This window comes from Struthio camelus, chromosome 6 (genome assembly GCF_040807025.1).
Source record: "Struthio camelus isolate bStrCam1 chromosome 6, bStrCam1.hap1, whole genome shotgun sequence".
NCBI lineage: Eukaryota > Metazoa > Chordata > Aves > Struthioniformes > Struthionidae > Struthio > Struthio camelus.
The window spans coordinates 35261417-35279190 of record NC_090947.1 but is presented as its reverse complement, the minus strand read 5'-3'; the positions used below and the strand labels follow the sequence as shown (position 1 = coordinate 35279190).

General features: G+C 36.6%; 1 protein-coding gene across 2 annotated transcripts in view; it reads left to right on the top strand.

Annotated features, from left to right (window-relative positions):
• ZNF148 (zinc finger protein 148) overlaps positions 1–17774 on the top strand; it is a 36519-nt gene that overhangs the window by 1646 nt on the left and 17099 nt on the right. The gene's annotated exons all lie outside the window — the stretch shown is intronic.

Sequence of the window (17774 nt, the reverse complement as noted above, 5' to 3'; positions counted from 1 at the left end):
GAGCTCGTGAGGCCTGGTTTCCTGTGGATCCAAAGGGATCTGCAGGCTCTTGGTGCAGGGTGCAGGCGGTTTTGTGGCGGAGGCAAGCACTGATGTTGCTGCAGTGAATAAGGAAAACTCTGCAAAATTAACTTTTCAATTGTGTTGTTTCCCTGAAAACCATTCTCATGGCCTTTCCTGATGAATATGCAGCTTAGTGTGTGCGTGTGTTCGGTTTTCAAAAGTGTTTTCTTCATAGTTGTTTCTGGATATCTGCACACCACTTTCCCCCAAATATACATGCAGTTAGTCAGTTAGCTCATATAACCGAATAAAGCTAAAAAAGAAGAGGTTGACGTCTAGTTAACGCTTAGGTGTACATGTACTTTTTCTGTCTTCTCTCCTCAGGCTAAGGCCTGAGATAACAGATATATAGGTAATCTGTATTTCTGTCGTTGTTCTTCTTGCTCATGTGTGTTTAATTTCTGCTGTATTCCAAACATATTCTGTTTATGGAAAATCCCTAACATAATGGATTAGGAAATAAAATCATAAATAGGTAAGTAGCTACTTGAAGAGCACAGTGGTTAAAAAAAATTCCATTGGCTGGAAGAAAAAATTACTTGGAACACAAAAAGTTATATTGCGGGCTAAACTATTCACTAAATGAACACTTGCTTCTGTAATATTATTAGGTAGCTTCTCAAAAGATGATTTTCACTCTCAGTTCGGTATATATAACTTTATTAGTATTAGTATTTAAAGCTCTGCAGAACATGCGTATATTCTGGAAAAGGAGTTGGCATTGTAAAACCACTGAGGTTGGAAATTCTTGCTTCCAGTTGAGAAGTTCTGCATACCAGTAATGTTAGAGTTGAATTAAGAGAATTTTAAGAACATATTACTGTGGTGAAATATGGTAACACTGCATCTAAAAGAGCTTAGCCCACTTCCAGATGGGTTCTTTGTGCTACAGGTTTGACAATGCGAATTTGGAAATAGTGAAGTTCAGGTTGTTGGTTGTTAGCGTATTGATTTAGGTAAAACATTTTAAAACTGGCTAATGAGGAGGAAAGGATTGTTGTGTTCTAGTGTTTTGGGAAAAGCAGAGTGGGATTGCCTTTTTTATCTGCTACTAGACATTAGTGATGTCTTTGGTTGTGAGGATCTTTGTGAAGTTTGGTGTTGTCCCATGGTAAATATTACAAATGGAGGCCTGTCTGTAGGGAGCAGCTTGATGGAATCGGGCTTTAATCTATCTAAAAACACTTTACTTTTTTAAACTAACTTGCAGTTAAGTTTTATTTAATTTTATCTCTAATATAAAAGAAAAATTCTTGTGTGAAGTAGCAAAAGTTAAGTAATAAACAGTAATGTTGGTACAACATCTTTGATGTGTAAACATACTGGTATTGTTCTGCGGAGCCTAAACGTGAAACTGAGGTGTCTAATTTTGTTGTCTGAACTGAAAAATGCATTTCATATTAAATGAATGGGACAAAGAATGAAAAGTAAATGCCACTGGAAATATTGTTATTTTGAAGACTCTTAAGTGGATGTAACAGAGAATAGAAATGTTTCATGTAAAGATCGCTATTTTTTTCTGCATTTGGCTAGCATTTTAATGATGGCTGCCTTTCAAACCACCATTATTTATGATGAGATAGATTCAAGTCCTTAGCTTGCAGTCTGATCTGCCTAACTGAATGTGTGAAGGCAAATGAAGTTCCACAAAGTCTCCATAGGTGTAGGTAGACGTGGGTGCCTGCCTGTTTTTATCAGGTTGTGGGGCTAAATAAAGGATCAGTACTTTGACTGAGTTGTATTTTAATTTGTTTTTGACAGAAGTGCTCTTTGTTGAAAAATAGTATTTCCTGAGGACTGTGATTCATGAGATTGATGATTTTTTTTTCCACTTATGTATATTGGAATGTATGCAGAAACCCTTGAACTAGTATTGAGCTAATATGTTCAAATTAACTTGCTGTCTTTTAAGAGCTGAGACATGACTATTGACAGGACATGGCATATCAGCAAAAACACAGGCACTGGCTATAACATATTGTTGTTTGCCAAACTTCTCTCTAACAAAAGAAAACCCGTTCAGATTTTCACAGGATATATTTTCAGTTACACAGTTGCTGTTAATTACTTTATTTCGGTACTTTTCAGTGAAGTTAAAAAGACAACTCCATCTGTTTAGCTCATTAGTACTCTATATACATTCTAAATATATAATTGCTTTGTTTTTTCATCTTCTTACGTAGAGCAGAATATTTTATACATTAGCAATAATGCCATAAACTATACAAATGACATAGGTTGAATTTATTTAACTTACAAATTATCATGCAAATTAAAATACAGTAACATATATGAGTATTTCAATGTTACTTCTGGTTGAAGTGTCTGCCACTGATTACATATAGAGATTTTTCTTATATATTATTCAGATAGTCAGCATTTTAGATAATGTCTGTGAAAAAATCCCAAGTATGTTCTCCTAGAACTTAGTGCATGTCTTGAATATAAGTGTATCCTAAGGGGAAATGGAGTGTCTTTGGAAACACTGTGTAAAGTACAACATGCAGAAGGGTTAGAATCTCCTGATAAACTCATCCGTACTATCAGAATTTTGTAATAAAACAGAAACTGATGTTACTGTTGCTCGGGAATAACTTTTTAGTGTATGCTTATGAGATTATCAGTTTGTTAATGTATTCAAGGCGATATCAAGAAGCAACAGTTTGTAATAATAATGTAATAAAGTTAATGTATTACTAATTTATATTGCTTCACAATTTCATTGCACTTTGGAGAACTGAGAGAAATTGCTTTTTCGCAGTGCTTGGTGTATATGTTGGCCTGATCTTGCAATTGAGATACTCTACTGACATATTACTATTACAGCATCTGAGTCTTGTCACAGTTGGTGCAGAAAACTTTAAGATAGTACAGTCTAATTCTTCCTTTATGACTAGGATGACATTTTTATAAGTGCAGGATTAAACAGTCTGATGGTAAAATGAAATCTGTGTAGGAAGAAGTTCCAACCTGCAAACAGCAGTGGGATATAATTTGTGAACAGCCTATCAAATATAAACTGTCTAGATCTCTAGCACTGAAGAAAAAAAAAAACAAGGTGCCTGTAAAATGTCTGTAAAACAAAATAATTTATTTGTGTAACACATGATATTAATAATGCATAAAGTTGTTGTGATATCTCTGTAAATAAGCTCAGGAGGCTGAAAAAGTTTTAGAGCAGAAGGCTTCAAATAGAGGCTTTATCAATAAAGTAAAAAGATGCCCATTTGTAAAAATTTCAGCAAGTACTACATGTCTTTGTAATAGTATTCTGTTATGTTTCTGTTAACTTTTACCACTTACGTACCCCAAAATAGGATATAAAAGACATTGTTAGAAGGGTTTACAGTGCCAGTAACGTCACGATCAGGTCATGTTACCTTAGTGCAAGAGTTGGAATGAGAAAGATTGATGCTGGTAGCTTTGACATAGCTGTATGTTCACTACCAGTATTTAAGAAAGGGGAGACAATTGCGTTTCTACACTGTCTGAATTTTGACCTCTACGTCATTGCCCTGAAAATTTCTCAAGTGTGTGTTTGTTCTTTTGCTGAGATTAGATTTGAAAAAAGAATGGGGTGGTAATGCTTCTAAAAAGTGTATGTGCATATTTATGTATAAAATGCTTTTATCCTGTCTGTGATGATTTCTGACCTAAAGCTTTGCGTAGGACAAATGTTTAGCATAAACTGAAATTTATTTTAGCAAGCCATAAGCAGCATATTGTACGGCGTAGCTGCCCGGGAAGTAGATGTAATCTGTAGTTTACTGGGAAGGGGCAAAGTAAGTAAGCAACTTCTACATTCTGCAGTTTTCTGCAAGTTTGGTAGGGAAAAATATTTAGTCTTCAACAAATTAATCTGCAATTATTACGTTGGAAGCATGTTTCAGTTTTGTAAAGGTGGGGGGATGGAGCAAAATTAATATTAAAGCCAAGAAATGAGTACATTTCACAGGATCTAATATTCCTGGAGGATGAAGTTTTAGTCTGTAAGTATTGTAACAGTCAGTATTTCCAGATGCAGTTAATTATTTCAGAGTTTTTCAAGGAAGAGTACTCTAAAGCAAGTTATCTTCTCTATTGCTGATCTCCTGAAATATGATTCTCCCCTGGTTTTAACCACTTACAGAATGGTTCCTAACATAGGTCACTGTTACATTTTATCTGTCAGAGACTCACATATATGAGATGGATGACAACTGTCAAGCTTTTAATTTGTTCATTTATAGCACTGAGTATTTCTAGATACAACAGTGACTATATAAATAAAAATAATATTCTCATTTTATGCCCTTAAAGTTTCTTTTAACAGAGGAGTTCTTCATGAAAGATTGATAAACTCAAGCTACATTTTTTTGCTAAAGTAATCTTAACTGTTCTTACTGTGCAGAAAATTTTTGTAATGACCACAGTAGATCAACTTTAGAGGAAGTTGGTCAATTCTCAGAGTGCCAAGATGTGATGTAATTATTTTAGGCCACGATCACTTGCGTATTTTCTAGATGTCTGTGGAACATTGATTTTCAACTTGTATTTTGACCTTATACCCACTTTTTTGGTAAAATCTATTGTGAAGGTGTCTGCGTGAATATTGCTTTTAACAACATCAAACAAAAATGAATCTTTCATATGGGAGAAAGACTGCTTTCATCCCTCAAGGAAGAAAGCTTTATTAGGCTGCTGTTCTCAGGAACTTCCTGTGTCCGTGCTGAACCTGACAGTTGTACTCCATGATGAATTTTTGCTTGGATCAGAAAAAGGATGTGAAAGTTGTATGATTGTCTTCTAGGGATCTGGAAAGCTTATATTGTTAAGGGGCATGAAGGAGTAAGGGGAAGTTGTTTGGCTTTAAAGTTGCTTTTTCCTTTTAGAGATTACAAAGTTTGCCTGTAACATATTTTAAAATAATTCATAGACAGTAATTTTTATCTACTAAAATATGTATGTTTTTATGATCTTAATGAACTTGTTATGAACTTAAAGGAAGTTTTGGTTGGGAAAAAATGGTGTTTATATGAAAGGAGTGTGCAGAGGATGTTCGTCCAGTCTCATCATATATTGATTGAATATGTAGAATAGCTGGCAATTTATAGACAAAACCAGTGTGCTTGTTGTCTTAATCTGACCTTTAAAAGTGGATCATGCAAACCACGTTTGTTCAGGCGATTTTCTGGCGTGTCTTAGGAACCTATAGTCTATCAGACCAAAAACAAGGCAGCTTTAAGTGTGAAGTTACTGTCGCTCTTCAAGGAACAACAATATAAAAGAACAAATTCATATTAAAAATTAATCTCTCAATCTCTTACTTGACCATGCATTTTATTATCTAGGGAGTCTTTGTGCTATCCCCTGCTTACCTTCCTCATAGGTCACAGGACAGGCATGGAGCTTTCCTCTGTTGCAGTGGAATGAGCAGTAAGGCTGCATACGCAAAAAGGATGGGATTTGTTGTAATTGCACGTGTTAAATGGCTGAAATTTGCTATAAGATTGAACAGCTCTTCATTTTCAGTCTTTATTTAGGCACAAGTGTAGCGCAGCAGGCTTGGCTGAGGTGCTTACATCTTCAGCTTCTCCCCAAATTGTCACTCTCTTGCTTATGAGATCTTTGCATTGTGCATTGTGGGAACCGGAGTTAGCGCAGCTACACTTGATGGTCTGGGGTTTGAGGACTTGAGACTCTTCATGAGGTCAGATGATAAAATGGTGTCTGGAAAATAGTCTGTAAACACAGGACATGGTGAATTTTTACTTATCCAAAATCCTGTAAGTTACATTTTCTTACTCTACAGGTTCGTTTCCTGCTTGCTTAGTAGTATCGATTGTATTGAATGTGTTTCATTAAGACTTGGCTTCATCATGAAGTTACTTGACTATGGGCTCTAAGAAATTTCAGACCTGTTTGGGATGATAGCTCTTAATTGTTGGCCTGAGAATTAATGGCATCAAGAACCTTCAAGATTTTTGTTCCTAATTTATAGGAATTATTTTAAAGATAAATCAGATCTTTTGATCAGTCTGAATTCCTGTTTTAGAGTATCCTAGTATTTAATTAGTGAGAATTAGCTTCAGGGTACCAGTGTCATTGCCAATTTCCGCAGTCTTTTCCTACAAGAGGGCACAGTCCTGAGAAATCTGAGTTTCATATTTGGATCGTTTTCAATATTAGTTAATGGGCCAGGATGTCTATATTATTATTTAATGGCTTCTAGACATTTCAAGTTTGACTTACCTTAATCTAAAATGGGGTTGCGCTTTAAAATTATTTGAGGTATGTAAAATACTGATGAGGAGTATCATACCTTGGTTATGTGATAAAAGTTAACAGGATTTCTTTCTCATAAAGTTCTTGGAGTACTAAGGTGAAAAATCACCTGGAAGTTCTAGCTGGGGTTGTTGATAATCTTGTGAAGACGATATACTGCAGAAGCGCAATGGATTTAGTAGTTACTTGACTTCACAGTTTTTTTTTTTCCTTTGGAGTGAGGATTAACTAAATTGGAAAAAAAAAAGGTTGATTTACAATTCTAGTATTTTATGCAAGTAGGACAGGAATAGCTCTTAGTTGATTTAGTATGACCACAGATGTTGATTATCAATAGGATGGTGATGGACTTGTTGCTACAACAGGAAGAAAAAAACCTAATTGTACAGGAGTGTACTGCTTAAAATGCCTATGTTGTCTTGGCAAATTCATCTGGTCTATAATATGTTTATGTTCTAACGGTATTCTTTGAGAAAGTGACCTAGTTGCTCAGTTTTGTCAGTTCAGAGTTTATTTCCACTCCTCCCCACTCTGGCTTATTTCACACTGTCTTTTAATACTAACGTATGTCCATTTATGTGCTGACTCTTCCACTTACTCTTGATGAAGATGTTTGATACCGTCCTAATGCTCTTGTAGTTGCTTAGGCTGCAATCCCTGATTCTTGTGAGGAAAATTGCTCCTTAGTGCCCAGTTCATAACTAGTTGAACACTTTGAAGAACAGCGGTAGGCTGTTGTTTGCTGTTGGTCGGTGGTGTCCCCAGTGGAGCATCGCAAGATCCTTTACTCCTTGTTTTTCTTCATGCATGAAAAGACAGGGAGGGCTACCCAGTGCCTACTTCTGAGGCACTGCTTGTGCCTGAGTATGTTACTGTTTTCATATTCTTACACAGCTGTCATCGCTGAAGGGTCCAAAAGCCTTACAGAAATGTCTTGTGTGTTATGATTAGTAACTGTCACCTGTGCTTCTCTCTTCCTTCTCTCAGGGGGTTGTTACATGGGCGTATATTTTCCATTGGCTGCATTGTGTGTGTTGCTGTGTACTTATGTTAGCAAAAGCGAGGCAGATAAACTTATTTTAGTTTTCAAAGTAGTTTATTTTCTACAGTTTTAAACATTTTTTAACGCTAAGTGAGTTAGTCTTATTTAAGAGGTCTCTGAAAGGGCTTTATTTTTATTGTAGACAGAGTAGTACTGTTAAGTTTGAGGAGTGGAGCAGTCAACTGTGATCTGCATCTTTGAGCTTTAGAGGGGCTCTTTCAGGTATTCTGGCCCAGACCACTCATGGCTTTGAAAGGTGGCCGCTGAAGGTGGCACTGTGGTGTCTGAAAAACAAAGTAGGAAGCGGAGAACTTGTTTGAACTGTCTGCAGTGAATCTTTTACTAAAGAGGTATTCTACTGTGTTTTGAGCTAATTGGATTTTCTGAGGTTACAGTTTCGTGTGCAGGTGAAAGATAAGGTTGAAACATGGCTGAAATACAGTAAATACGTATAAAAATAAAGCTGTGTTAGGATAAGACGCAGCCTCCTTGGCAGATTTAAATGAGAAAACGTTTCTTGCCTGTACCACCATGTGAAAAGTTAGGCTACAGAGAGCCAACGATCGCCCTTGGAACTTTTTTCTAGATGTTACACAGAATGTAACCTTACCTTTGAATAAGGTTACCATAATGAAGTCGGAAATAAATGTGTAGTTAGTGCACATCTGCCTCCCGCAGTTGAAATTGCTACTTATGAGAATGATTCCTATATTCTAAGACGTTTGTATTGTCCTCACAGGCTGAGAGACCATGTTGAGATAATACTTTCAGATACTTAAATAAGTTCTAGAAATATTGTCTGTGCTCTTTAAGATTTGTTTTGTCTCAGTTACTCATGTCTTTTTCACCTATGGACCAGATCAGTGCTAATATTTTTGCCTAAAAGTTTTCCTCATGGTGTCATTTGTAGAAATGAGGGATGTCTTCCAGAATCTCTGAAACAGCTTCTGCTGGTAACGTAAAGGTTCTTGGATCCAAATCTTCTTCATTATACTTTTAGTGTATTGCTCAATGTTATTTAGTTTACCTGAAGTTATGAAGTTTGAATTTTTCTTTAATTATTATTTTAATTTTTAATGCCTATAGGTGGCCTTTTAGAAAACAATTAAGCTGAAATAAAGAAATTGCAGTCAATAAAAGCATGTCTTAGAAGAACCCTTTTAGGTGCAAGTCAGGCACTTAAACATTAAAATTGCAGCATGGAGCTTACCTATGCCACCGTAATGTTAACATCTTATATGTATCCTTATACATATTTTAACATCTTATATGTAATCCTGCACTTTATTGAGTGTGCAGGATACGTGGTGCTTGTTGAATCAGCAGCTGCTCAGTATTTTGCTTTCTTCTCATTGCGTAGTACGTGTTCTTTTACTGTGCTCTTTTTAATCTTGCTCTGAAGACAGAATGGCTATATTTCTTTGTGGACTTCCTGTAATGGTTATCACCAGGTTTGTGAGGCCCTCATAAATAGTTCCTACTGGTCTCTTCAGACCTAAGGACTAGGTGGGTCATTGCCCCCATTTTAGAGATGAGGAAATGGAAATACAGGGAGGGGAAATGCCAAGATAACAGATTTACTCAACAGCAATGGCAAAACTGAGAAAAGAAGCCAAATCTCTTACTGTTTTATTACATCATTATGATTGTAGCCAGTGTTTTTTCTTTAGTCACACACTATCCTGCTTATTTTTTCCTGATGACAGTCTTATGTCCGTGATGCCAAATTCCTCTGGTGATTCTCCACGGAACTAGCTACTCTGCATTGGCTGAAAACATGCTAGTATGCTTTCTGATCAGTGGTTAGATCCCAAGAGAGGCTGGACCCCACTTGTCTGGCTTTTGCAGTATTTGCCAAAGTGACTGATGCAGGCTTACCTTGTTGTCTTGTGTATGCCACCTTCTCCCCTCATGAACTGTGTTTGCTGCAGGAACACGAATACTATAAACTGATTAGTTCACCCTGGTGACCTGAATATTGCTTATTGTTACAAGTATTTCACTATGCCTCAGAGAAATGAAATGGATACTTTTGTTTGTGTTTATGGTTGGAGAACTGATGCTTGGGAGTTGGATCAAAATTTGAGTTTGGTCTGGATGCTCATAGAGATCTTTAAAAACTGGATTTTTTTTTCTTTATAAGACGTACAGCATTGCATCCCTCTTTATATTTTAAAAGGATTGCTGTCATTGATTTAATTGCAGCCTTGAATGTTCAGCATTTACTGTAAATCTGACCTAAATGTGTCAGGCACCCAGAAAATGAGAGAAGTGTAATTATTGATCACCTATTTAGAAAACAAAAAAGTAAAATTACATATCTCTCTGACAAGATCAAGGATAGAGTCCTGTTTTGCAAGAGAACATTCAACTGCTTAAATAGTCATGACTATCCTTTCTTTTCCTGCTGTCCCTGTCTCATTTACACACATTTCAGCCTTCACAACAAACGGAATAAGTATATTATAATCTCCCTAACTACATAGTCTCACTGGTCTCACCTTCTTCTATGGAGCAGATCTATCCGGTGTGTCGAAGGAAACAATGCTTTATAGAAAAAATACATACAAATATTTTAATTAAAAAGTGTTGTTACAGTGCCAATAGGCTAGAGGGGCAAATTATGGTAAAATAAGGAACCGTAATGCTGGCAGTCCCTGACTTTTTTTTTATGTATGCATGCAATTTCTTGTATTCTTTTAGGATTTTGTGTGTAGTGTTTTAGAGGTTTTTAAAAAGCAATCTGGAAAAGCCACCAGAAATTCTCTTGTATGTACATATATATAGACCTTTGCCATTTGAGCCAGTAGGGTAAATGATAGCAACAGTAGGTTGTCATCTTCTGTAAAACAGCACAGCATGGTGCTAGCGATGGGAAAAAATGCTTCACAGATTTGCTAATAGTAGTGGAGTAGTGAGACTCAGGAATTTATCCAAGAAATTTAAGGGCTTATCAGAAAAAGTTACCACAGTATTTTTAAAGCAACATATTTTTCTTTTCCATTTATTTTCAAGGTGCAATTCCGTAAGATGGGCTGAGCCAGTTACCCTGTGATTGCTGAATTGGAAAGGGCCCAGACTCTCTTTGCTTCTGATACACTGTCTTTATGGTAGATCAACTCAGTGAGTTAACCTGGCAGAAAATTTAACTAATAAATAAATAAACATTTTTTTTTTTTTTTTGCTAGACTGGTGAACTATGTGCAATCATATGAGCATCAGAGTAGGCACAAAAGGTAGGGTGGAATCTCAGAGATGAGAGAAGGGAGCAGGACTGTCTCTTTCAATGACAATTAGCTGTTAGATTGTCTTAGCTATGACAAATAACTATGTCATAAAAAAAATTGATATATTTTATCTGAAATATTTTTCCAAAAATTGAACTTGAGGCATGCCCATGATATATGAAATTTCATCAGATATTAACCAACTGGACTGAAGTTTTAAAACCATTAAAAGCATTTAGAAAATGGTGGGTAGCCAGAGTTATGTGTAGTGCTGTCTTTCCTACGTATAAAAATCATCTGAAATCTCCAGAGTGAGCGCTTTTGAACATCTGTGTTTCATAGTGTAAGGCCAGAGATCCTGCTTTGTTCTTTTGGTGTTAACTGTACAGTGATAGAAATTCTAATAGAAATTCTCAAAATTAACTGTTTTGTAGTAGTTGATCATGTAGTACCACAAAATCGATGAGCTTTTTCCAGATAAAAAATAATATTGCCTATGATTTTTTTTTAGTACTTTAAGTATGTTTGCTCTACATATGTTTCTGGGTTTTAACAAGTAACTGTGGCTTTGTTGATATAATATCGAAAGCTTTCTGAGATGCATATTTTGGATGTTACACTGTGGTAATGCTGGTGATGATCTAATACTGAATTTAAAATAAGCAAGGTGGCAAAGATTTTCACGCATGGATAATTTTATGCACAATAAGTAGATTTTCTGTGAGTAATCCTGTTGATTGTAATAGGACTATTCACAGCTCAGTATGACTGTAAATCTTTGTGGGATCAGGTCCCATACTGACATGTGTTCAGCAACACAGGGCATTTAGAAATAACTGTGCAACAAGTCTTAAGAGTGCTTGTATCTTATGTTGCATTTTAGGATGTGTTAGTTTTATGATTTGAGAACATTTTCACAATGATTTATGTTCGATTAATTTCTATTTTGCAAGTCAACACACTTTAATTCATTCTTACAAATGATACTTTACACTTACATGTTAATTTCAGTATTTTTCACTCGTATCTTGTTTTCCAAGTGGGGAGTACAGCTAATAAATATCTTTACTATTCTTCATTTAGAAGCATTAACTAGGGTATTTTTTACTTCCACAGAATGTTTAAATTTCAGCTTTTGATATTGTGAAAGTTAGCTTTTTTTCCCTTTTATGTTGGAATAGATCCATATTTTTAATAATAAAACTAAATATCTTTTCTGATGTGAAAATACTCAACATGTCTTTGGGATCTGATAGAGTTTTTAAATGGGCGTTAGGAAGGAGTCAAGTTTGAATTTTTTCTTTCTTCTGGAGAGGGTTGTGTTGATGGCAGTTTTATTGGTGGTAATGCTAAATTTAAAACACAAATTAGGCATTTGTAGTTTTTAATATGGTATCAGGCCATGTTGCTATCTCTTTCTTCCTTAGCTTTAGGAGTTGCAGAATTTATAGTTCCTTTTATGAAGAAAGCTTTGAGAATGTAGATATGCATTTTTCTCCTGATTTAAATTTGGCATGACTTTTAGGTATGTCTGCGTGGCAGCTGTAACTCTTCTGCTTGTGTGTGTATGTTGCTCTTGTGGAGCAGTTTCACAAGCTGCTTTAGTCTAATCTAACCACTGGCTGCTGCTGAAAGCAGCAGTCTTTCTCTCTCTTCCCTGCTTCTTCACTTGCTTGTCTCCTGCACCCTCTGCCTGCATAGTCCCACTGATCCAAATGAAAGCTAATCGCTTTTCTGGTGGGCATGTTTTTGTCCAGCTGCCTTCATCGTTGCACGTTGCTATGACCAGCACAATGAAGGTAACAAGAAGGCTGAACTGGAGGCGATAGGCAAGGAGCTACCCCTTTGGGCAGATAGCCCATATATCACATTGTTTCTTGCAGCTGCACCATTAAGAATTGGGTTGACTTCTTCTAAATAAGAAAATGTGCCAAATGTCTCATTGGAATGGGTTTTGTTTGTATCTCTATCTGAATTTCACAGTCTATTTGGTTTAATTTTCCCCTTTTGAGAGAAGAAAGTGAACTTCTCTTGGCGCAGTAGCTCACTAGTAGCGTCTCCATTGTAGTTGCTGTTTATGGGAGTTTGCCTACATAGAAAGGTTTTACTAGCAGTGCCAGTAAAAACGCTCTGATTATATAATAGCTTGCTTCTTTTATTTAGCTTAAACCTTTCCAAAGTGAGTTATTCTAAATAGGGAAGGGGAAAAAAATCAATACTGGAATAAGAGTGTTCCCTTGCAGAGCTCAATAGATTTATCTATTTCATATTCATTTACGTTTACAGTTTAGCCCAAATCGTTGTAGTATTACCATAGAGATGGGCCCTAAGAGATAATAATATGCTTAGGAGTTTCCATATATTGCCTTTTTTAAGCTTTCTTTATGTACGTTATACTACATAAAGTACTAGTTTACTAGTAGCCTTTATATAGTTTGTTGTTTGGTTCCAGCATGCACTCATTCTTCTAAAGGCTGCTGTAGAAGACAGGACGTGGTAGGAATGTACCCAGATGCGTATTGTGTAGCTTCAGGTATTTACTTATTAGGAAGTCAGCCTTGCCTGAACTGAACTAAAACATACTTCCCAAATGTGGAGCTAAATTAAAAAATGTCATTGGATGACTTCCAATGTGAGATTACCTTGAAGACATCTAATACCTTGAATTGAACTCTGTCTCGATTTTTGTGAAAGGAATCCTGGAGGTAGATGTTTTTGTCAGAATGGTATCTAGTTGCTAAAGGCATGTTAGAATTTCCATTTTGCTTCCTGGTTTTTGTGTTTGGGATGTTGAATCATAGAAAATACAGTCAAAGGAAGTTTGTGATTGTATGTGGTAGTACTATTTCTATCTCAAGTCTTTGGTAGAACTCTTCAGAAGGAAACATGGTTTTTCCAAGAAAAAGAGTTGAATTTCAACAAACTTTCAATTGCCTTCTTTCATTCTATTTTGCCTTTGAAAACCAGGGAAAAGATAATATAGGAAAGAAATGGAGTGGGATATGGTTATAGAACGTAGCAACTTCTGCTTTTTAATGCTTAAAAGAAAGCAGAAGACTTAGAACACCAAAACCTTTTGCAGGAAATTGTTTACAGTTAGATCTTTATCTTTCTTTAAAAACAAAGCAAAAATATTAAAATAGTTCTGTTCTGCAAACAGATATTAAAATGCAGATGGTCTTGATACTTAGTCTCTCAGTTGTTAATCCTTCAAAGTATTTTCTTTCTTCATCTTTCATAAGTAATCTTTTAAATCTAATCTAGAGACTCAGCCTAGTACTGCACGTATTTATGTTATGAGTAAACCCACTTGGTACCTCTGGGTGCTTGCTCATTATTAAACAAAGCTTTTCTACTCGTTCAAGAAAAGAAGGGAGAAGACAATACCTCCTACCGGCCATCAGTCAGGGTGGAGAAAAAAGCTGGCTCATGCACTGTATCTGATGACAAACAAATTTTGATTCTTTCCTTCAGCATGTCACCATCACTGCATAACAGACAGCATCCTGGCAGCATTTTTTTTATCCAGTGATGTTTTCTGTTGATTGTGTTTTAATTTTTTGTTCTGAATTGGAAGGGTGGTTGCACTTTTCATTTAATCTGTTTTTGCTTAAATTGCTGTTACTTTAATTAAAAATATTGTCTTTACTGTTTAGCTCTCCAACATATACCGCACCAGTAATCTTTGGAAAAACAGATGTCGGGGTTACTGAAATGAGTAGTTTTAAGTACTGCTGTAGGGTTTGCCATGGTAGCAGCTTTTGAAGCAAAGGAACATGGTTTACTGGCTGCAGATGTTCTGCAAGCAGCTGTTGAGCAGTGTGTCAAAAGAGAAGGTGCTGGGATGCTCTGAGACTATTTCTGTGCAGTCCCGCCCCTTCCCCTCTCTCCTCCCCCAAAACAGGAGTGTATCCGTGAAGTTCAGCCTGAAGAAGTCTCTTGTGAAATGCTTTGCCTAAGGCAAAGGTTGGGAGAACCTCTACCAGGCAAAATGGATACTTTAATACAGCTCTTTTAATTGGCTTTCTTTTCTTCTCAGCACATTGAGAAACTGTATTTTCAAAGAAAATGCCAAGATCTTATGATTATTTGCTAAAGCTTAAAAAAAAAGTTCTGAAATTCCGTGGAAAATACTTCTGCAATAAGAATAACAGTCTTTTATGCCAAGAAATGTACTTACCTATGCTATTATATGGTTTATATTATTGTAGCTTCACTCAAGATAATCTCCGAATAAGTTGATCTTTATTTCACAGATGCATCTTGCACTTAAAATATTTAATCTATTTCAGGCTTGGTAAAGTGAATCTGTTTGAAGAAACTTAAGTTAAAAGCATTCATCAAATTGTCCTTCCTCCAAGAACACTTTTTTTTTCTCCTCCTCTTCAACTGAAATGATAGGATTCTTCTTTTGTGAGCTCTTCTTTTGTCAGCTGACAAATGACACTTATTTTTGCTGAGATGATTGCAATTGAGATACTTCTCTTTTGGATTAATTGCTTATTTTTATTTGTGGTTCTTCAGATAGTACCTGGACTTCATGTAATTTGCATTGTGTTTCATCACCTAGACCATGCAGCCTAACGCTGTGAGTTCTCATTATTTTTGTATGAAAAGGCAGATGTTTGAAAGCCTGATTTAATAACCAGTACGCTCCCCGTACCAGCATCTGATATGACTCAAGATCATGGTTGGAAAACAGCTAAATGCTTTCAGTTGCATGACTGTACTAAGCCTACTAGTCAGAGTGAGGAAAAAAAATTTCCATTTCCTCGACAATTCAGAGAAATAACAGTACCAATAAATACTGTATATAGCTATTTTGCCTTCTGGACAGCTGCTGTATCTTGTCAGCTGTCCTAAGATTCTGCATGCTACAAGTCTGTCCGCCTCTGCTGGTGAGGCTAGTTGGCTCTTGAGCGTTCTGCAACACTCGATGTCCCCATTTTTATTTGTCTGCTTACCTTCCTGTCAGGATATCGCTTTAAATCCAGGATTTCCTCAATTTATGCCTAATTTCAGAGTGATGTGGCGGTATCTTGCATTTGGAACAACCTTCTGAGCTGTTTTTGTCAGTGGCTTGAGCAGGCAGATTAGGGTCACCGTGTTTTCACACTTGATACTGTTTTTTGTTTCCTAGAATGTGTTTCAGCATCTTGAGTTCCTGTATTCTAGTACCTGTCCATCTTATTCCTGTAAAGAATCTGCAGCGAGCTTATGCTGTTGCATATCTGTAGCATGGAACGATATCGCAGTGAATGATGATCAATATAAGATGTGTCCTGAATATGGATAAATTTGGGATAAAGGCTGAAATGAATAAATAGTAGGTATCTGCTTGTTGTTCATTTCCTTGGAGTCTGGATCTTTCACGTTAACGTTTCTGAAAGGACTGCCCTAATAAACCGGCCTCCACCTGAGCTCCTTTATCAAATGACGACTCTGTGGGAGAGAGATTCTTAAGACCTTCAGTTCCTTCTCACATTTCTTACTTGACTCAAGATTCTCCACACAGAAGATGATAACTTCATCCTTGTTTCCTTCTGTTAGGATGACTAAGATCTGTTGTTGCAAGATCTCTCTAGGAGACCTGCACTAGTGAAAGAAACAACCTTCATGCTATACCAAGGTTTGTTTTTTTTTTTTTAATTTGTATTTTTGCTAAGAAACCATCAATAGGGTTTCCCAGTTTCCTCCAAAAAATACTGCATGGTTTATTAAATGCCTGTAGGGGGCTGTGTGGCATACCAGACACACACCTTCCCTTTAAGATGTGTGAAATTTCATTCTCTTTTTATAGCGTGGATTAACTGGAAGTAAGTTTGTCGCGTAGTACCACCTGACCCCATTTAAGACATTACAGAATTGTCTTCCTCATTTGAAGATGGTAGCTGTGAAGATGAAGAGTAAGAGTTCAAACTTCCTCTTATTAAAATTGCAGAGAAGAACAATGAAAAAAATGCAAGTCCAAATGTTCTGAGCAGTAGTTTTCCCTTCCTCTCTGCCTGTCACAGGCTTTTTTTGGTCCTTAAGATGTGTTTATTGCATCTATAGCAACAGTCTGATATAAATACCTGCTTTTGGCTGCAGGTGCACTGGAAAAGCCTCCCCAAAACCTTCTGAGGTGGTGCTTTGTGAAGGTTTGTTAGAGAATACTCTTTAAAAAAAAATGGTGAAGTTTGTTCAGATATGATATAGAAAAAACTATTTTGGGCAACAGCTGTTTCAGCCGTTGTGCTTGCTGGTCAGTACTTCCCAAGGTTTTATCTCTTTCTTCCCAATATTTTATGCAGAATGAGGTCAGCCGCTGGATTACTGACCAATATGAAGAAAAGTTGCTAAAAGAACTAGACTGAAATGGGAATCTTGTCTCATTGTCAATGTACGGTATCTACAGAGCCTTAACTAGGCAAGAGGTAGGGAGAGTTGGAAGAAGCTGTCCTCCGAGAATTGAAAACTTAGTTTACTAGAATCAGCAGCGTCTCTTTCCACAATCCTTCCCCCCCCCCCCCCCCCCCAAAAACTTCAGAGTTCTGAGCTTCTAAACACTGGCAATAGCAAAACTAGAAAACTGCTGCCTGTTTCACAGGCTGGCCTGCAGGACTCTTGCCCAGAACGCGAGGTTTGTTGGCTGCTATCGCTTCTGCTGGCCTTCCAGACTGTGGGTCCCTGCTTCTGGCAATATGCTTCGGAACCACTGAAACTCGCTTTTGTGGAGTTTTCTCTCGTAAGACCTTGTAATGTTGTTAGTAGTTTTAATAAAATCTTGGAGGATAGCTATTCTGAAAGGTGCTATTTGTATGATATCCCAGGCTATTTGTTCAGTGAAAATGTTCATCGCTAGTTTGCTATCTAAAAGGTTTAGACTGTTGATGTAGAGAGTATCAGCCAGCACTTTTTTGTCTCAAATATTTCTGTCTCGTATTTCCCGTTTTAAAAACCAGTTAGCTTCTCTTATTAATAATTCAGATTTTTTTCTTTGCTCTCTTGCGTTCCAGAACTTGGGCTACGGTTGCACAGGAATGAAAATTAGTAAAATTTTTGATGACGTTGTTGTGTATAAACAAACAGATCTTGCTTGGTGACCGCATCGTTCTGACTTCCAGCAGAGAAAGGCTTACTAAAAGAAAATCTGTAGCTGACTGAAAAGCTTCTTTCTTTGGCATACCTTTTATTTA